At 42.0% G+C, this 17,819-nt stretch overlaps 1 protein-coding gene and 10 non-coding genes across 11 annotated transcripts in view; all 11 read left to right on the top strand.

Annotated features, from left to right (window-relative positions):
• Positions 1–17,819, top strand: part of LOC148666845 (zona pellucida sperm-binding protein 3-like) — a 779,162-nt gene that overhangs the window by 608,502 nt on the left and 152,841 nt on the right. The window lies entirely within an intron of this gene.
• trnaw-cca (transfer RNA tryptophan (anticodon CCA)) lies at positions 557–628 on the top strand. Its single transcript has one exon. It is a non-coding gene; the product is annotated as a tRNA-Trp (tRNA).
• trnan-guu (transfer RNA asparagine (anticodon GUU)) lies at positions 2,273–2,346 on the top strand. The gene has a single exon. It is a non-coding gene; the product is annotated as a tRNA-Asn (tRNA).
• trnaw-cca (transfer RNA tryptophan (anticodon CCA)) lies at positions 3,787–3,858 on the top strand. Its single transcript has one exon. It is a non-coding gene; the product is annotated as a tRNA-Trp (tRNA).
• trnan-guu (transfer RNA asparagine (anticodon GUU)) lies at positions 5,503–5,576 on the top strand. The gene has a single exon. It is a non-coding gene; the product is annotated as a tRNA-Asn (tRNA).
• On the top strand, positions 7,017–7,088 carry trnaw-cca (transfer RNA tryptophan (anticodon CCA)). The gene has a single exon. It is a non-coding gene; the product is annotated as a tRNA-Trp (tRNA).
• On the top strand, positions 8,733–8,806 carry trnan-guu (transfer RNA asparagine (anticodon GUU)). The gene has a single exon. It is a non-coding gene; the product is annotated as a tRNA-Asn (tRNA).
• trnaw-cca (transfer RNA tryptophan (anticodon CCA)) lies at positions 10,247–10,318 on the top strand. The gene has a single exon. It is a non-coding gene; the product is annotated as a tRNA-Trp (tRNA).
• On the top strand, positions 11,963–12,036 carry trnan-guu (transfer RNA asparagine (anticodon GUU)). The gene has a single exon. It is a non-coding gene; the product is annotated as a tRNA-Asn (tRNA).
• Positions 13,477–13,548, top strand: trnaw-cca (transfer RNA tryptophan (anticodon CCA)). The gene has a single exon. It is a non-coding gene; the product is annotated as a tRNA-Trp (tRNA).
• On the top strand, positions 16,700–16,771 carry trnaw-cca (transfer RNA tryptophan (anticodon CCA)). The gene has a single exon. It is a non-coding gene; the product is annotated as a tRNA-Trp (tRNA).

Raw genomic sequence — 17,819 nt, 5'->3', positions numbered from 1 at the left:
GGGACAAAGATTAACATCCATTGAAAGTACTCCCAAATAAAAGATTTGACCGAAAAATTAAAAGAGTAGGCAAGTATTAAAACAAAACCATAACTTCTTGACTTCCAATCTCTTTCCTGGTTCAGGCCATGTAAAATGACATATTCAGTGGACTCATGCCGAGGTTGTGAGTTTAAGCCTCACCTGGAGCAGCCTGGTTTTCTGTCTTGACAGGTAAACAGTGTTTTGTGTTATTTGCTAAATGGAGAGAGGATTCTGTGTTAATTGTGCTCCTCCTGGGAGAGGTCAAGATGAGAAGTTCACCAGGCTGGTGGTAAATATCCTGTCCAGGAATATCGGGGCTGTAGGGGGTCAGATCTATAGATGTAGTAAACACATTAGTGGAGACGGTGTGTCTGCTCTCCGTGAGAGAGCCGGGCGGGAAGAATAATCTGTGGTCTGGGAAGAAGAGACCCTCGTTGGAAGAGCGGCGCTCCTCACAGGAGAGAATGAAAACAATCTTTTTCAGGGACGCTGATTTTTCTCTTTGGGTGAATTAAAAGCACTTGTCGCAAGTGACCTCGTGGCGCAACGGTAGCGCGTCTGACTCCAGATCAGAAGGTTGCGTGTTCAAATCACGTCGAGGTCAGCTGATGTGTTTGCAGGTGCTGCTGGTGCCGAACCCGGAATTTACACCATGCGGTCGGGTTTTAGCTGTACACCACCTAGGTAATCCGAATGAAGTAACAGAACAGTACAGAACACCCAGTCAGGATCTTATGCAGCATTTCATCTTGAACACGACAAGAGAAAAGGCACACTGCACATCCGCGAAACATCACATCCGACTTTAGAGACAGTGACATCAGAGAATGGAAGTTTCAAACCGCTTTTCTGTTACAGGTTCAAGCAAACCTGAAAGTTAGGGAGTGTTTGGTCACTTTTGTATGAAAAAGTGTCTGAAGTCTGTAATTATAATTTGCCCTTCTTTTAATTGTGGTTGAAATCCACTCCCATGTACCAAGACCTTACAGTATATTCATGTTTACTTAAATGACTAACTATTGGACTATTGGACATTAGTTGGTGTTTTTTTTTGTTGTAACGATTTGCTATTTCATGCAGGAAAGAAAGGAACCCAGACCCAACGTTTGCTTTCAGGTGGGGTTCATTTACATAACAGACATCTATTTCTGAGGAGCCTGATTTGAATCACACAACCCTGGTAGAAGTCGAATCGACAATCTTATAAACCGAAATCAGACGCGTTATCCATTAAACCACTAGCCCGTCACGTAAATTAATTGCACCATGGTGAGTTCAGTGCCGCTACTAGTAATACCCCACCCCCATCTTAAATTTCTAAGTGAGAAACGTGTTTTCTACATTTTTTTTTAGTTTTAAAAAATCATCACTTTTAAGCAGACAAAGCCTTTATGTGTCGCTCTGAATTTCTAATTGATTTAGAATTCCAAGACAAAAGCGTTTCGTTCCACAGCGGCGTGAAATGATCACGTCTTGCACTCTACTTCTCTCTAGTAGTAAAGCAGATCTTGCTTGGTGAGCATTTGCTCCGGTAAATTAGGTCACTTTTCATGTTAACTCACTTCTTCTAAACACAACATTTCCCGGTGCATGTTTTCTCCATGAAAAAAAGACATGTGCATGTGCATGTTTTCCCTTGCATGTTTTCCCTTACATGATTTCTCGTTTTGTTTCATCAAAGTGTACAGAAAGAAGAAAGAAAGGAAAAGTGTCGTTAATGAACTCTGTCCCCCTTGGGAGATGTCAAGCGCATTGGACATGAAAAGTGCCCAATAAAAGCCATTTCTCTTCATTTCTCTTACGGTCAGGGCTCCTGTTCCGTGTAAAGGAGGCAGCTTGCTCAGCCGGCAGACTCAGGGCTTCGTGAACGCAGATGGCTCAGAGCGGTGTGTCCAAGCGGCTATAAAAGAGGAGAATTCTGCCGGCACCGTAGCTGAGTCGGTTTAAGTACCTGTCTCGTTAACTGGAGATCCGGGCTCCACATCCCAGCTGTGCCTTTCTTCCTGTCTTTTTGTGCAGAAACTACCATCTTGGACAACCGCATAGGGCTTGATTTAGTTTAAAGCATGAATGAATACATTTCCTTTCTGCAACAACTTGATTTTCAAGAAATTCATACAGCTTGTGAAAAATGAAATGTAATTCTTGGCTATCAGAGCAGTAGGAATATTGCCGACTGGCAAGAAAATGCAAGCAATGTTTATTTTTTGACCGGAAAGGTGCGAATGGAGAAAGGCCTCTCTCATCAGTCTCTGTGGCGCAATCGGCGAGCGCGTTCGGCTGTTAACTGAAAGGTTGGTGGTTCAAGCCCACCCAGGGACGATCTCCTTATTATTGTCAATGTAAACACTGTCTCCGCTGAAGCCGAAACCTTAACCCTCTTTATATTTGCAGAAAATGCGAGTCTTTTGCCCGTGTCCAACAACAACACTTGAGACCGGGGAAGTCCAATAGTGATCAACACCGCAACTCCCCAGAAATCCATATTCACCCTTGGAAAAGTATCTTTGAATGGCTGGTGGGAGATATCATTTATACTCCTGTTGCGTCCTCTGCTAAAAGAGTTTAGAAATACAACGCAGATTTGTTTGAGAATTTGACAAGCACTGTTACAGTACGTTAGCACTGTGAAGTTGGATGTTGATATTTTGATCTATTTACCTTAATTTTAACATAAATGTAAACATACATGCTGTACAATCTATGCTGTACAATCAAACACAGGTATATTTTGAGTCTCATGCTGATCGTCCTGTGGATCCAAAAGAAAATGTTAAAGCTGATACATTTTCGATTGGAATTTGCATCTAGCTACAACGTCCCTGGATAAGAGATTTTATTAGGTGCGTGCAATCGGTATCTTTTACTTTATGTATGGTAGTGGAAATAGTTTTTAAAATGTTTTCTAAAGAAGATTGTATTGCCAGGACCTGCCTTTAGCGCTCAGTAGCGATGACGCTGTTGATATAGATGGAGAAGAAATGTAAGATGAATTGATGATCTAAGCTAAAATAGCCCTAACACGCCTCCTGTAACAGTGTTTGTATTCATAGCAAGTAATATATTTTTTCAAACCCGAACGTTGCTTTTGCATTAAGTGTTATGTAACCATTAGCGGTTTCGGTAGCTTCTGAAGAGCGCACTTTTCCAAACTGAAGCCTATAAGAACATTATTCAAGACACACCATGGCCCAGAATCGTGCATCGGGACAAAGATTAACATCCATTGAAAGTACTCCCAAATAAAAGATTTGACCGAAAAATTAAAAGAGTAGGCAAGTATTAAAACAAAACCATAACTTCTTGACTTCCAATCTCTTTCCTGGTTCAGGCCATGTAAAATGACATATTCAGTGGACTCATGCCGAGGTTGTGAGTTTAAGCCTCACCTGGAGCAGCCTGGTTTTCTGTCTTGACAGGTAAACAGTGTTTTGTGTTATTTGCTAAATGGAGAGAGGATTCTGTGTTAATTGTGCTCCTCCTGGGAGAGGTCAAGATGAGAAGTTCACCAGGCTGGTGGTAAATATCCTGTCCAGGAATATCGGGGCTGTAGGGGGTCAGATCTATAGATGTAGTAAACACATTAGTGGAGACGGTGTGTCTGCTCTCCGTGAGAGAGCCGGGCGCGAAGAATAATCTGTGGTCTGGGAAGAAGAGACCCTCGTTGGAAGAGCGGCGCTCCTCACAGGAGAGAATGAAAACAATCTTTTTCAGGGACGCTGATTTTTCTCTTTGGGTGAATTAAAAGCACTTGTCGCAAGTGACCTCGTGGCGCAACGGTAGCGCGTCTGACTCCAGATCAGAAGGTTGCGTGTTCAAATCACGTCGAGGTCAGCTGATGTGTTTGCAGGTGCTGCTGGTGCCGAACCCGGAATTTACACCATGCGGTCGGGTTTTAGCTGTACACCACCTAGGTAATCCGAATGAAGTAACAGAACAGTACAGAACACCCAGTCAGGATCTTATGCAGCATTTCATCTTGAACACGACAAGAGAAAAGGCACACTGCACATCTGCGAAACAGCACATCCGACTTTAGAGACAGTGACATCAGAGAATGGAAGTTTCAAACCGCTTTTCTGTTACAGGTTCAAGCAAACCTGAAAGTTAGGGAGTGTTTGGTCACTTTTGTATGAAAAAGTGTCTGAAGCCTGTAATTATAATTTGCCCTTCTTTTAATTGTGGTTGAAATCCACTCCCATGTACCAAGACCTTACAGTATATTCATGTTTACTTAAATGACTAACTATTGGACTATTGGACATTAGTTGGTGTTTTTTTTTGTTGTAACGATTTGCTATTTCATGCAGGAAAGAAAGGAACCCAGACCCAACGTTTGCTTTCAGGTGGGGTTCATTTACATAACAGACATCTATTTCTGAGGAGCCTGATTTGAATCACACAACCCTGGTAGAAGTCGAATCGACAATCTTATAAACCGAAATCAGACGCGTTATCCATTAAACCACTAGCCCGTCACGTAAATTAATTGCACCATGGTGAGTTCAGTGCCGCTACTAGTAATACCCCACCCCCATCTTAAATTTCTAAGTGAGAAACGTGTTTTCTACATTTTTTTTTAGTTTTAAAAAATCATCACTTTTAAGCAGACAAAGCCTTTATGTGTCGCTCTGAATTTCTAATTGATTTAGAATTCCAAGACAAAAGCGTTTCGTTCCACAGCGGCGTGAAATGATCACGTCTTGCACTCTACTTCTCTCTAGTAGTAAAGCAGATCTTGCTTGGTGAGCATTTGCTCCGGTAAATTAGGTCACTTTTCATGTTAACTCACTTCTTCTAAACACAACATTTCCCGGTGCATGTTTTCTCCATGAAAAAAAGACATGTGCATGTGCATGTTTTCCCTTGCATGTTTTCCCTTACATGATTTCTCGTTTTGTTTCATCAAAGTGTACAGAAAGAAGAAAGAAAGGAAAAGTGTCGTTAATGAACTCTGTCCCCCTTGGGAGATGTCAAGCGCATTGGACATGAAAAGTGCCCAATAAAAGCCATTTCTCTTCATTTCTCTTACGGTCAGGGCTCCTGTTCCGTGTAAAGGAGGCAGCTTGCTCAGCCGGCAGACTCAGGGCTTCGTGAACGCAGATGGCTCAGAGCGGTGTGTCCAAGCGGCTATAAAAGAGGAGAATTCTGCCGGCACCGTAGCTGAGTCGGTTTAAGTACCTGTCTCGTTAACTGGAGATCCGGGCTCCACATCCCAGCTGTGCCTTTCTTCCTGTCTTTTTGTGCAGAAACTACCATCTTGGACAACCGCATAGGGCTTGATTTAGTTTAAAGCATGAATGAATACATTTCCTTTCTGCAACAACTTGATTTTCAAGAAATTCATACAGCTTGTGAAAAATGAAATGTAATTCTTGGCTATCAGAGCAGTAGGAATATTGCCGACTGGCAAGAAAATGCAAGCAATGTTTATTTTTTGACCGGAAAGGTGCGAATGGAGAAAGGCCTCTCTCATCAGTCTCTGTGGCGCAATCGGCGAGCGCGTTCGGCTGTTAACTGAAAGGTTGGTGGTTCAAGCCCACCCAGGGACGATCTCCTTATTATTGTCAATGTAAACACTGTCTCCGCTGAAGCCGAAACCTTAACCCTCTTTATATTTGCAGAAAATGCGAGTCTTTTGCCCGTGTCCAACAACAACACTTGAGACCGGGGAAGTCCAATAGTGATCAACACCGCAACTCCCCAGAAATCCATATTCACCCTTGGAAAAGTATCTTTGAATGGCTGGTGGGAGATATCATTTATACTCCTGTTGCGTCCTCTGCTAAAAGAGTTTAGAAATACAACGCAGATTTGTTTGAGAATTTGACAAGCACTGTTACAGTACGTTAGCACTGTGAAGTTGGATGTTGATATTTTGATCTATTTACCTTAATTTTAACATAAATGTAAACATACATGCTGTACAATCTATGCTGTACAATCAAACACAGGTATATTTTGAGTCTCATGCTGATCGTCCTGTGGATCCAAAAGAAAATGTTAAAGCTGATACATTTTCGATTGGAATTTGCATCTAGCTACAACGTCCCTGGATAAGAGATTTTATTAGGTGCGTGCAATCGGTATCTTTTACTTTATGTATGGTAGTGGAAATAGTTTTTAAAATGTTTTCTAAAGAAGATTGTATTGCCAGGACCTGCCTTTAGCGCTCAGTAGCGATGACGCTGTTGATATAGATGGAGAAGAAATGTAAGATGAATTGATGATCTAAGCTAAAATAGCCCTAACACGCCTCCTGTAACAGTGTTTGTATTCATAGCAAGTAATATATTTTTTCAAACCCGAACGTTGCTTTTGCATTAAGTGTTATGTAACCATTAGCGGTTTCGGTAGCTTCTGAAGAGCGCACTTTTCCAAACTGAAGCCTATAAGAACATTATTCAAGACACACCATGGCCCAGAATCGTGCATCGGGACAAAGATTAACATCCATTGAAAGTACTCCCAAATAAAAGATTTGACCGAAAAATTAAAAGAGTAGGCAAGTATTAAAACAAAACCATAACTTCTTGACTTCCAATCTCTTTCCTGGTTCAGGCCATGTAAAATGACATATTCAGTGGACTCATGCCGAGGTTGTGAGTTTAAGCCTCACCTGGAGCAGCCTGGTTTTCTGTCTTGACAGGTAAACAGTGTTTTGTGTTATTTGCTAAATGGAGAGAGGATTCTGTGTTAATTGTGCTCCTCCTGGGAGAGGTCAAGATGAGAAGTTCACCAGGCTGGTGGTAAATATCCTGTCCAGGAATATCGGGGCTGTAGGGGGTCAGATCTATAGATGTAGTAAACACATTAGTGGAGACGGTGTGTCTGCTCTCCGTGAGAGAGCCGGGCGGGAAGAATAATCTGTGGTCTGGGAAGAAGAGACCCTCGTTGGAAGAGCGGCGCTCCTCACAGGAGAGAATGAAAACAATCTTTTTCAGGGACGCTGATTTTTCTCTTTGGGTGAATTAAAAGCACTTGTCGCAAGTGACCTCGTGGCGCAACGGTAGCGCGTCTGACTCCAGATCAGAAGGTTGCGTGTTCAAATCACGTCGAGGTCAGCTGATGTGTTTGCAGGTGCTGCTGGTGCCGAACCCGGAATTTACACCATGCGGTCGGGTTTTAGCTGTACACCACCTAGGTAATCCGAATGAAGTAACAGAACAGTACAGAACACCCAGTCAGGATCTTATGCAGCATTTCATCTTGAACACGACAAGAGAAAAGGCACACTGCACATCTGCGAAACAGCACATCCGACTTTAGAGACAGTGACATCAGAGAATGGAAGTTTCAAACCGCTTTTCTGTTACAGGTTCAAGCAAACCTGAAAGTTAGGGAGTGTTTGGTCACTTTTGTATGAAAAAGTGTCTGAAGCCTGTAATTATAATTTGCCCTTCTTTTAATTGTGGTTGAAATCCACTCCCATGTACCAAGACCTTACAGTATATTCATGTTTACTTAAATGACTAACTATTGGACTATTGGACATTAGTTGGTGTTTTTTTTTGTTGTAACGATTTGCTATTTCATGCAGGAAAGAAAGGAACCCAGACCCAACGTTTGCTTTCAGGTGGGGTTCATTTACATAACAGACATCTATTTCTGAGGAGCCTGATTTGAATCACACAACCCTGGTAGAAGTCGAATCGACAATCTTATAAACCGAAATCAGACGCGTTATCCATTAAACCACTAGCCCGTCACGTAAATTAATTGCACCATGGTGAGTTCAGTGCCGCTACTAGTAATACCCCACCCCCATCTTAAATTTCTAAGTGAGAAACGTGTTTTCTACATTTTTTTTTAGTTTTAAAAAATCATCACTTTTAAGCAGACAAAGCCTTTATGTGTCGCTCTGAATTTCTAATTGATTTAGAATTCCAAGACAAAAGCGTTTCGTTCCACAGCGGCGTGAAATGATCACGTCTTGCACTCTACTTCTCTCTAGTAGTAAAGCAGATCTTGCTTGGTGAGCATTTGCTCCGGTAAATTAGGTCACTTTTCATGTTAACTCACTTCTTCTAAACACAACATTTCCCGGTGCATGTTTTCTCCATGAAAAAAAGACATGTGCATGTGCATGTTTTCCCTTGCATGTTTTCCCTTACATGATTTCTCGTTTTGTTTCATCAAAGTGTACAGAAAGAAGAAAGAAAGGAAAAGTGTCGTTAATGAACTCTGTCCCCCTTGGGAGATGTCAAGCGCATTGGACATGAAAAGTGCCCAATAAAAGCCATTTCTCTTCATTTCTCTTACGGTCAGGGCTCCTGTTCCGTGTAAAGGAGGCAGCTTGCTCAGCCGGCAGACTCAGGGCTTCGTGAACGCAGATGGCTCAGAGCGGTGTGTCCAAGCGGCTATAAAAGAGGAGAATTCTGCCGGCACCGTAGCTGAGTCGGTTTAAGTACCTGTCTCGTTAACTGGAGATCCGGGCTCCACATCCCAGCTGTGCCTTTCTTCCTGTCTTTTTGTGCAGAAACTACCATCTTGGACAACCGCATAGGGCTTGATTTAGTTTAAAGCATGAATGAATACATTTCCTTTCTGCAACAACTTGATTTTCAAGAAATTCATACAGCTTGTGAAAAATGAAATGTAATTCTTGGCTATCAGAGCAGTAGGAATATTGCCGACTGGCAAGAAAATGCAAGCAATGTTTATTTTTTGACCGGAAAGGTGCGAATGGAGAAAGGCCTCTCTCATCAGTCTCTGTGGCGCAATCGGCGAGCGCGTTCGGCTGTTAACTGAAAGGTTGGTGGTTCAAGCCCACCCAGGGACGATCTCCTTATTATTGTCAATGTAAACACTGTCTCCGCTGAAGCCGAAACCTTAACCCTCTTTATATTTGCAGAAAATGCGAGTCTTTTGCCCGTGTCCAACAACAACACTTGAGACCGGGGAAGTCCAATAGTGATCAACACCGCAACTCCCCAGAAATCCATATTCACCCTTGGAAAAGTATCTTTGAATGGCTGGTGGGAGATATCATTTATACTCCTGTTGCGTCCTCTGCTAAAAGAGTTTAGAAATACAACGCAGATTTGTTTGAGAATTTGACAAGCACTGTTACAGTACGTTAGCACTGTGAAGTTGGATGTTGATATTTTGATCTATTTACCTTAATTTTAACATAAATGTAAACATACATGCTGTACAATCTATGCTGTACAATCAAACACAGGTATATTTTGAGTCTCATGCTGATCGTCCTGTGGATCCAAAAGAAAATGTTAAAGCTGATACATTTTCGATTGGAATTTGCATCTAGCTACAACGTCCCTGGATAAGAGATTTTATTAGGTGCGTGCAATCGGTATCTTTTACTTTATGTATGGTAGTGGAAATAGTTTTTAAAATGTTTTCTAAAGAAGATTGTATTGCCAGGACCTGCCTTTAGCGCTCAGTAGCGATGACGCTGTTGATATAGATGGAGAAGAAATGTAAGATGAATTGATGATCTAAGCTAAAATAGCCCTAACACGCCTCCTGTAACAGTGTTTGTATTCATAGCAAGTAATATATTTTTTCAAACCCGAACGTTGCTTTTGCATTAAGTGTTATGTAACCATTAGCGGTTTCGGTAGCTTCTGAAGAGCGCACTTTTCCAAACTGAAGCCTATAAGAACATTATTCAAGACACACCATGGCCCAGAATCGTGCATCGGGACAAAGATTAACATCCATTGAAAGTACTCCCAAATAAAAGATTTGACCGAAAAATTAAAAGAGTAGGCAAGTATTAAAACAAAACCATAACTTCTTGACTTCCAATCTCTTTCCTGGTTCAGGCCATGTAAAATGACATATTCAGTGGACTCATGCCGAGGTTGTGAGTTTAAGCCTCACCTGGAGCAGCCTGGTTTTCTGTCTTGACAGGTAAACAGTGTTTTGTGTTATTTGCTAAATGGAGAGAGGATTCTGTGTTAATTGTGCTCCTCCTGGGAGAGGTCAAGATGAGAAGTTCACCAGGCTGGTGGTAAATATCCTGTCCAGGAATATCGGGGCTGTAGGGGGTCAGATCTATAGATGTAGTAAACACATTAGTGGAGACGGTGTGTCTGCTCTCCGTGAGAGAGCCGGGCGCGAAGAATAATCTGTGGTCTGGGAAGAAGAGACCCTCGTTGGAAGAGCGGCGCTCCTCACAGGAGAGAATGAAAACAATCTTTTTCAGGGACGCTGATTTTTCTCTTTGGGTGAATTAAAAGCACTTGTCGCAAGTGACCTCGTGGCGCAACGGTAGCGCGTCTGACTCCAGATCAGAAGGTTGCGTGTTCAAATCACGTCGAGGTCAGCTGATGTGTTTGCAGGTGCTGCTGGTGCCGAACCCGGAATTTACACCATGCGGTCGGGTTTTAGCTGTACACCACCTAGGTAATCCGAATGAAGTAACAGAACAGTACAGAACACCCAGTCAGGATCTTATGCAGCATTTCATCTTGAACACGACAAGAGAAAAGGCACACTGCACATCTGCGAAACAGCACATCCGACTTTAGAGACAGTGACATCAGAGAATGGAAGTTTCAAACCGCTTTTCTGTTACAGGTTCAAGCAAACCTGAAAGTTAGGGAGTGTTTGGTCACTTTTGTATGAAAAAGTGTCTGAAGCCTGTAATTATAATTTGCCCTTCTTTTAATTGTGGTTGAAATCCACTCCCATGTACCAAGACCTTACAGTATATTCATGTTTACTTAAATGACTAACTATTGGACTATTGGACATTAGTTGGTGTTTTTTTTTGTTGTAACGATTTGCTATTTCATGCAGGAAAGAAAGGAACCCAGACCCAACGTTTGCTTTCAGGTGGGGTTCATTTACATAACAGACATCTATTTCTGAGGAGCCTGATTTGAATCACACAACCCTGGTAGAAGTCGAATCGACAATCTTATAAACCGAAATCAGACGCGTTATCCATTAAACCACTAGCCCGTCACGTAAATTAATTGCACCATGGTGAGTTCAGTGCCGCTACTAGTAATACCCCACCCCCATCTTAAATTTCTAAGTGAGAAACGTGTTTTCTACATTTTTTTTTAGTTTTAAAAAATCATCACTTTTAAGCAGACAAAGCCTTTATGTGTCGCTCTGAATTTCTAATTGATTTAGAATTCCAAGACAAAAGCGTTTCGTTCCACAGCGGCGTGAAATGATCACGTCTTGCACTCTACTTCTCTCTAGTAGTAAAGCAGATCTTGCTTGGTGAGCATTTGCTCCGGTAAATTAGGTCACTTTTCATGTTAACTCACTTCTTCTAAACACAACATTTCCCGGTGCATGTTTTCTCCATGAAAAAAAGACATGTGCATGTGCATGTTTTCCCTTGCATGTTTTCCCTTACATGATTTCTCGTTTTGTTTCATCAAAGTGTACAGAAAGAAGAAAGAAAGGAAAAGTGTCGTTAATGAACTCTGTCCCCCTTGGGAGATGTCAAGCGCATTGGACATGAAAAGTGCCCAATAAAAGCCATTTCTCTTCATTTCTCTTACGGTCAGGGCTCCTGTTCCGTGTAAAGGAGGCAGCTTGCTCAGCCGGCAGACTCAGGGCTTCGTGAACGCAGATGGCTCAGAGCGGTGTGTCCAAGCGGCTATAAAAGAGGAGAATTCTGCCGGCACCGTAGCTGAGTCGGTTTAAGTACCTGTCTCGTTAACTGGAGATCCGGGCTCCACATCCCAGCTGTGCCTTTCTTCCTGTCTTTTTGTGCAGAAACTACCATCTTCGACAACCGCATAGGGCTTGATTTAGTTTAAAGCATGAATGAATACATTTCCTTTCTGCAACAACTTGATTTTCAAGAAATTCATACAGCTTGTGAAAAATGAAATGTAATTCTTGGCTATCAGAGCAGTAGGAATATTGCCGACTGGCAAGAAAATGCAAGCAATGTTTATTTTTTGACCGGAAAGGTGCGAATGGAGAAAGGCCTCTCTCATCAGTCTCTGTGGCGCAATTGGCGAGCGCGTTCGGCTGTTAACTGAAAGGTTGGTGGTTCAAGCCCACCCAGGGACGATCTCCTTATTATTGTCAATGTAAACACTGTCTCCGCTGAAGCCGAAACCTTAACCCTCTTTATATTTGCAGAAAATGCGAGTCTTTTGCCCGTGTCCAACAACAACACTTGAGACCGGGGAAGTCCAATAGTGATCAACACCGCAACTCCCCAGAAATCCATATTCACCCTTGGAAAAGTATCTTTGAATGGCTGGTGGGAGATATCATTTATACTCCTGTTGCGTCCTCTGCTAAAAGAGTTTAGAAATACAACGCAGATTTGTTTGAGAATTTGACAAGCACTGTTACAGTACGTTAGCACTGTGAAGTTGGATGTTGATATTTTGATCTATTTACCTTAATTTTAACATAAATGTAAACATACATGCTGTACAATCTATGCTGTACAATCAAACACAGGTATATTTTGAGTCTCATGCTGATCGTCCTGTGGATCCAAAAGAAAATGTTAAAGCTGATACATTTTCGATTGGAATTTGCATCTAGCTACAACGTCCCTGGATAAGAGATTTTATTAGGTGCGTGCAATCGGTATCTTTTACTTTATGTATGGTAGTGGAAATAGTTTTTAAAATGTTTTCTAAAGAAGATTGTATTGCCAGGACCTGCCTTTAGCGCTCAGTAGCGATGACGCTGTTGATATAGATGGAGAAGAAATGTAAGATGAATTGATGATCTAAGCTAAAATAGCCCTAACACGCCTCCTGTAACAGTGTTTGTATTCATAGCAAGTAATATATTTTTTCAAACCCGAACGTTGCTTTTGCATTAAGTGTTATGTAACCATTAGCGGTTTCGGTAGCTTCTGAAGAGCGCACTTTTCCAAACTGAAGCCTATAAGAACATTATTCAAGACACACCATGGCCCAGAATCGTGCATCGGGACAAAGATTAACATCCATTGAAAGTACTCCCAAATAAAAGATTTGACCGAAAAATTAAAAGAGTAGGCAAGTATTAAAACAAAACCATAACTTCTTGACTTCCAATCTCTTTCCTGGTTCAGGCCATGTAAAATGACATATTCAGTGGACTCATGCCGAGGTTGTGAGTTTAAGCCTCACCTGGAGCAGCCTGGTTTTCTGTCTTGACAGGTAAACAGTGTTTTGTGTTATTTGCTAAATGGAGAGAGGATTCTGTGTTAATTGTGCTCCTCCTGGGAGAGGTCAAGATGAGAAGTTCACCAGGCTGGTGGTAAATATCCTGTCCAGGAATATCGGGGCTGTAGGGGGTCAGATCTATAGATGTAGTAAACACATTAGTGGAGACGGTGTGTCTGCTCTCCGTGAGAGAGCCGGGCGCGAAGAATAATCTGTGGTCTGGGAAGAAGAGACCCTCGTTGGAAGAGCGGCGCTCCTCACAGGAGAGAATGAAAACAATCTTTTTCAGGGACGCTGATTTTTCTCTTTGGGTGAATTAAAAGCACTTGTCGCAAGTGACCTCGTGGCGCAACGGTAGCGCGTCTGACTCCAGATCAGAAGGTTGCGTGTTCAAATCACGTCGAGGTCAGCTGATGTGTTTGCAGGTGCTGCTGGTGCCGAACCCGGAATTTACACCATGCGGTCGGGTTTTAGCTGTACACCACCTAGGTAATCCGAATGAAGTAACAGAACAGTACAGAACACCCAGTCAGGATCTTATGCAGCATTTCATCTTGAACACGACAAGAGAAAAGGCACACTGCACATCTGCGAAACAGCACATCCGACTTTAGAGACAGTGACATCAGAGAATGGAAGTTTCAAACCGCTTTTCTGTTACAGGTTCAAGCAAACCTGAAAGTTAGGGAGTGTTTGGTCACTTTTGTATGAAAAAGTGTCTGAAGCCTGTAATTATAATTTGCCCTTCTTTTAATTGTGGTTGAAATCCACTCCCATGTACCAAGACCTTACAGTATATTCATGTTTACTTAAATGACTAACTATTGGACTATTGGACATTAGTTGGTGTTTTTTTTTGTTGTAACAATTTGCTATTTCATGCAGGAAAGAAAGGAACCCAGACCCAACGTTTGCTTTCAGGTGGGGTTCATTTACATAACAGACATCTATTTCTGAGGAGCCTGATTTGAATCACACAACCCTGGTAGAAGTCGAATCGACAATCTTATAAACCGAAATCAGACGCGTTATCCATTAAACCACTAGCCCGTCACGTAAATTAATTGCACCATGGTGAGTTCAGTGCCGCTACTAGTAATACCCCACCCCCATCTTAAATTTCTAAGTGAGAAACGTGTTTTCTACATTTTTTTTTAGTTTTAAAAAATCATCACTTTTAAGCAGACAAAGCCTTTATGTGTCGCTCTGAATTTCTAATTGATTTAGAATTCCAAGACAAAAGCGTTTCGTTCCACAGCGGCGTGAAATGATCACGTCTTGCACTCTACTTCTCTCTAGTAGTAAAGCAGATCTTGCTTGGTGAGCATTTGCTCCGGTAAATTAGGTCACTTTTCATGTTAACTCACTTCTTCTAAACACAACATTTCCCGGTGCATGTTTTCTCCATGAAAAAAAGACATGTGCATGTGCATGTTTTCCCTTGCATGTTTTCCCTTACATGATTTCTCGTTTTGTTTCATCAAAGTGTACAGAAAGAAGAAAGAAAGGAAAAGTGTCGTTAATGAACTCTGTCCCCCTTGGGAGATGTCAAGCGCATTGGACATGAAAAGTGCCCAATAAAAGCCATTTCTCTTCATTTCTCTTACGGTCAGGGCTCCTGTTCCGTGTAAAGGAGGCAGCTTGCTCAGCCGGCAGACTCAGGGCTTCGTGAACGCAGATGGCTCAGAGCGGTGTGTCCAAGCGGCTATAAAAGAGGAGAATTCTGCCGGCACCGTAGCTGAGTCGGTTTAAGTACCTGTCTCGTTAACTGGAGATCCGGGCTCCACATCCCAGCTGTGCCTTTCTTCCTGTCTTTTTGTGCAGAAACTACCATCTTGGACAACCGCATAGGGCTTGATTTAGTTTAAAGCATGAATGAATACATTTCCTTTCTGCAACAACTTGATTTTCAAGAAATTCATACAGCTTGTGAAAAATGAAATGTAATTCTTGGCTATCAGAGCAGTAGGAATATTGCCGACTGGCAAGAAAATGCAAGCAATGTTTATTTTTTGACCGGAAAGGTGCGAATGGAGAAAGGCCTCTCTCATCAGTCTCTGTGGCGCGAGCGCGTTCGGCTGTTAACTGAAAGGTTGGTGGTTCAAGCCCACCCAGGGACGATCTCCTTATTATTGTCAATGTAAACACTGTCTCCGCTGAAGCCGAAACCTTAACCCTCTTTATATTTGCAGAAAATGCGAGTCTTTTGCCCGTGTCCAACAACAACACTTGAGACCGGGGAAGTCCAATAGTGATCAACACCGCAACTCCCCAGAAATCCATATTCACCCTTGGAAAAGTATCTTTGAATGGCTGGTGGGAGATATCATTTATACTCCTGTTGCGTCCTCTGCTAAAAGAGTTTAGAAATACAACGCAGATTTGTTTGAGAATTTGACAAGCACTGTTACAGTACGTTAGCACTGTGAAGTTGGATGTTGATATTTTGATATATTTACCTTAATTTTAACATAAATGTAAACATACATGCTGTACAATCTATGCTGTACAATCAAACACAGGTATATTTTGAGTCTCATGCTGATCGTCCTGTGGATCCAAAAGAAAATGTTAAAGCTGATACATTTTCGATTGGAATTTGCATCTAGCTACAACGTCCCTGGATAAGAGATTTTATTAGGTGCGTGCAATCGGTATCTTTTACTTTATGTATGGTAGTGGAAATAGTTTTTAAAATGTTTTCTAAAGAAGATTGTATTGCCAGGACCTGCCTTTAGCGCTCAGTAGCGATGACGCTGTTGATATAGATGGAGAAGAAATGTAAGATGAATTGATGATCTAAGCTAAAATAGCCCTAACACGCCTCCTGTAACAGTGTTTGTATTCATAGCAAGTAATATATTTTTTCAAACCCGAACGTTGCTTTTGCATTAAGTGTTATGTAACCATTAGCGGTTTCGGTAGCTTCTGAAGAGCGCACTTTTCCAAACTGAAGCCTATAAGAACATTATTCAAGACACACCATGGCCCAGAATCGTGCATCGGGACAAAGATTAACATCCATTGAAAGTACTCCCAAATAAAAGATTTGACCGAAAAATTAAAAGAGTAGGCAAGTATTAAAACAAAACCATAACTTCTTGACTTCCAATCTCTTTCCTGGTTCAGGCCATGTAAAATAACATATTCAGTGGACTCATGCCGAGGTTGTGAGTTTAAGCCTCACCTGGAGCAGCCTGGTTTTCTGTCTTGACAGGTAAACAGTGTTTTGTGTTATTTGCTAAATGGAGAGAGGATTCTGTGTTAATTGTGCTCCTCCTGGGAGAGGTCAAGATGAGAAGTTCACCAGGCTGGTGGTAAATATCCTGTCCAGGAATATCGGGGCTGTAGGGGGTCAGATCTATAGATGTAGTAAACACATTAGTGGAGACGGTGTGTCTGCTCTCCGTGAGAGAGCCGGGCGGGAAGAATAATCTGTGGTCTGGGAAGAAGAGACCCTCGTTGGAAGAGCGGCGCTCCTCACAGGAGAGAATGAAAACAATCTTTTTCAGGGACGCTGATTTTTCTCTTTGGGTGAATTAAAAGCACTTGTCGCAAGTGACCTCGTGGCGCAACGGTAGCGCGTCTGACTCCAGATCAGAAGGTTGCGTGTTCAAATCACGTCGAGGTCAGCTGATGTGTTTGCAGGTGCTGCTGGTGCCGAACCCGGAATTTACACCATGCGGTCGGGTTTTAGCTGTACACCACCTAGGTAATCCGAATGAAGTAACAGAACAGTACAGAACACCCAGTCAGGATCTTATGCAGCATTTCATCTTGAACACGACAAGAGAAAAGGCACACTGCACATCCGCGAAACAGCACATCCGACTTTAGAGACAGTGACATCAGAGAATGGAAGTTTCAAACCGCTTTTCTGTTACAGGTTCAAGCAAACCTGAAAGTTAGGGAGTGTTTGGTCACTTTTGTATGAAAAAGTGTCTGAAGCCTGTAATTATAATTTGCCCTTCTTTTAATTGTGGTTGAAATCCACTCCCATGTACCAAGACCTTACAGTATATTCATGTTTACTTAAATGACTAACTATTGGACTATTGGACATTAGTTGGTGTTTTTTTTTGTTGTAACGATTTGCTATTTCATGCAGGAAAGAAAGGAACCCAGACCCAACGTTTGCTTTCAGGTGGGGTTCATTTACATAACAGACATCTATTTCTGAGGAGCCTGATTTGAATCACACAACCCTGGTAGAAGTCGAATCGACAATCTTATAAACCGAAATCAGACGCGTTATCCATTAAACCACTAGCCCGTCACGTAAATTAATTGCACCATGGTGAGTTCAGTGCCGCTACTAGTAATACCCCACCCCCATCTTAAATTTCTAAGTGAGAAACGTGTTTTCTACATTTTTTTTTAGTTTTAAAAAATCATCACTTTTAAGCAGACAAAGCCTTTATGTGTCGCTCTGAATTTCTAATTGATTTAGAATTCCAAGACAAAAGCGTTTCGTTCCACAGCGGCGTGAAATGATCACGTCTTGCACTCTACTTCTCTCTAGTAGTAAAGCAGATCTTGCTTGGTGAGCATTTGCTCCGGTAAATTAGGTCACTTTTCATGTTAACTCACTTCTTCTAAACACAACATTTCCCGGTGCATGTTTTCTCCATGAAAAAAAGACATGTGCATGTGCATGTTTTCCCTTGCATGTTTTCCCTT

This window comes from Lepisosteus platostomus, chromosome 5, assembly GCF_059453375.1.
Source record: "Lepisosteus platostomus isolate fLepPlt1 chromosome 5, fLepPlt1.hap1, whole genome shotgun sequence".
In the NCBI taxonomy this organism is placed as follows: domain Eukaryota; kingdom Metazoa; phylum Chordata; class Actinopteri; order Semionotiformes; family Lepisosteidae; genus Lepisosteus; species Lepisosteus platostomus.
The sequence above is the reverse complement of the archived record's forward strand: the minus strand, read 5'-3'. Positions and strand labels throughout refer to the sequence as shown.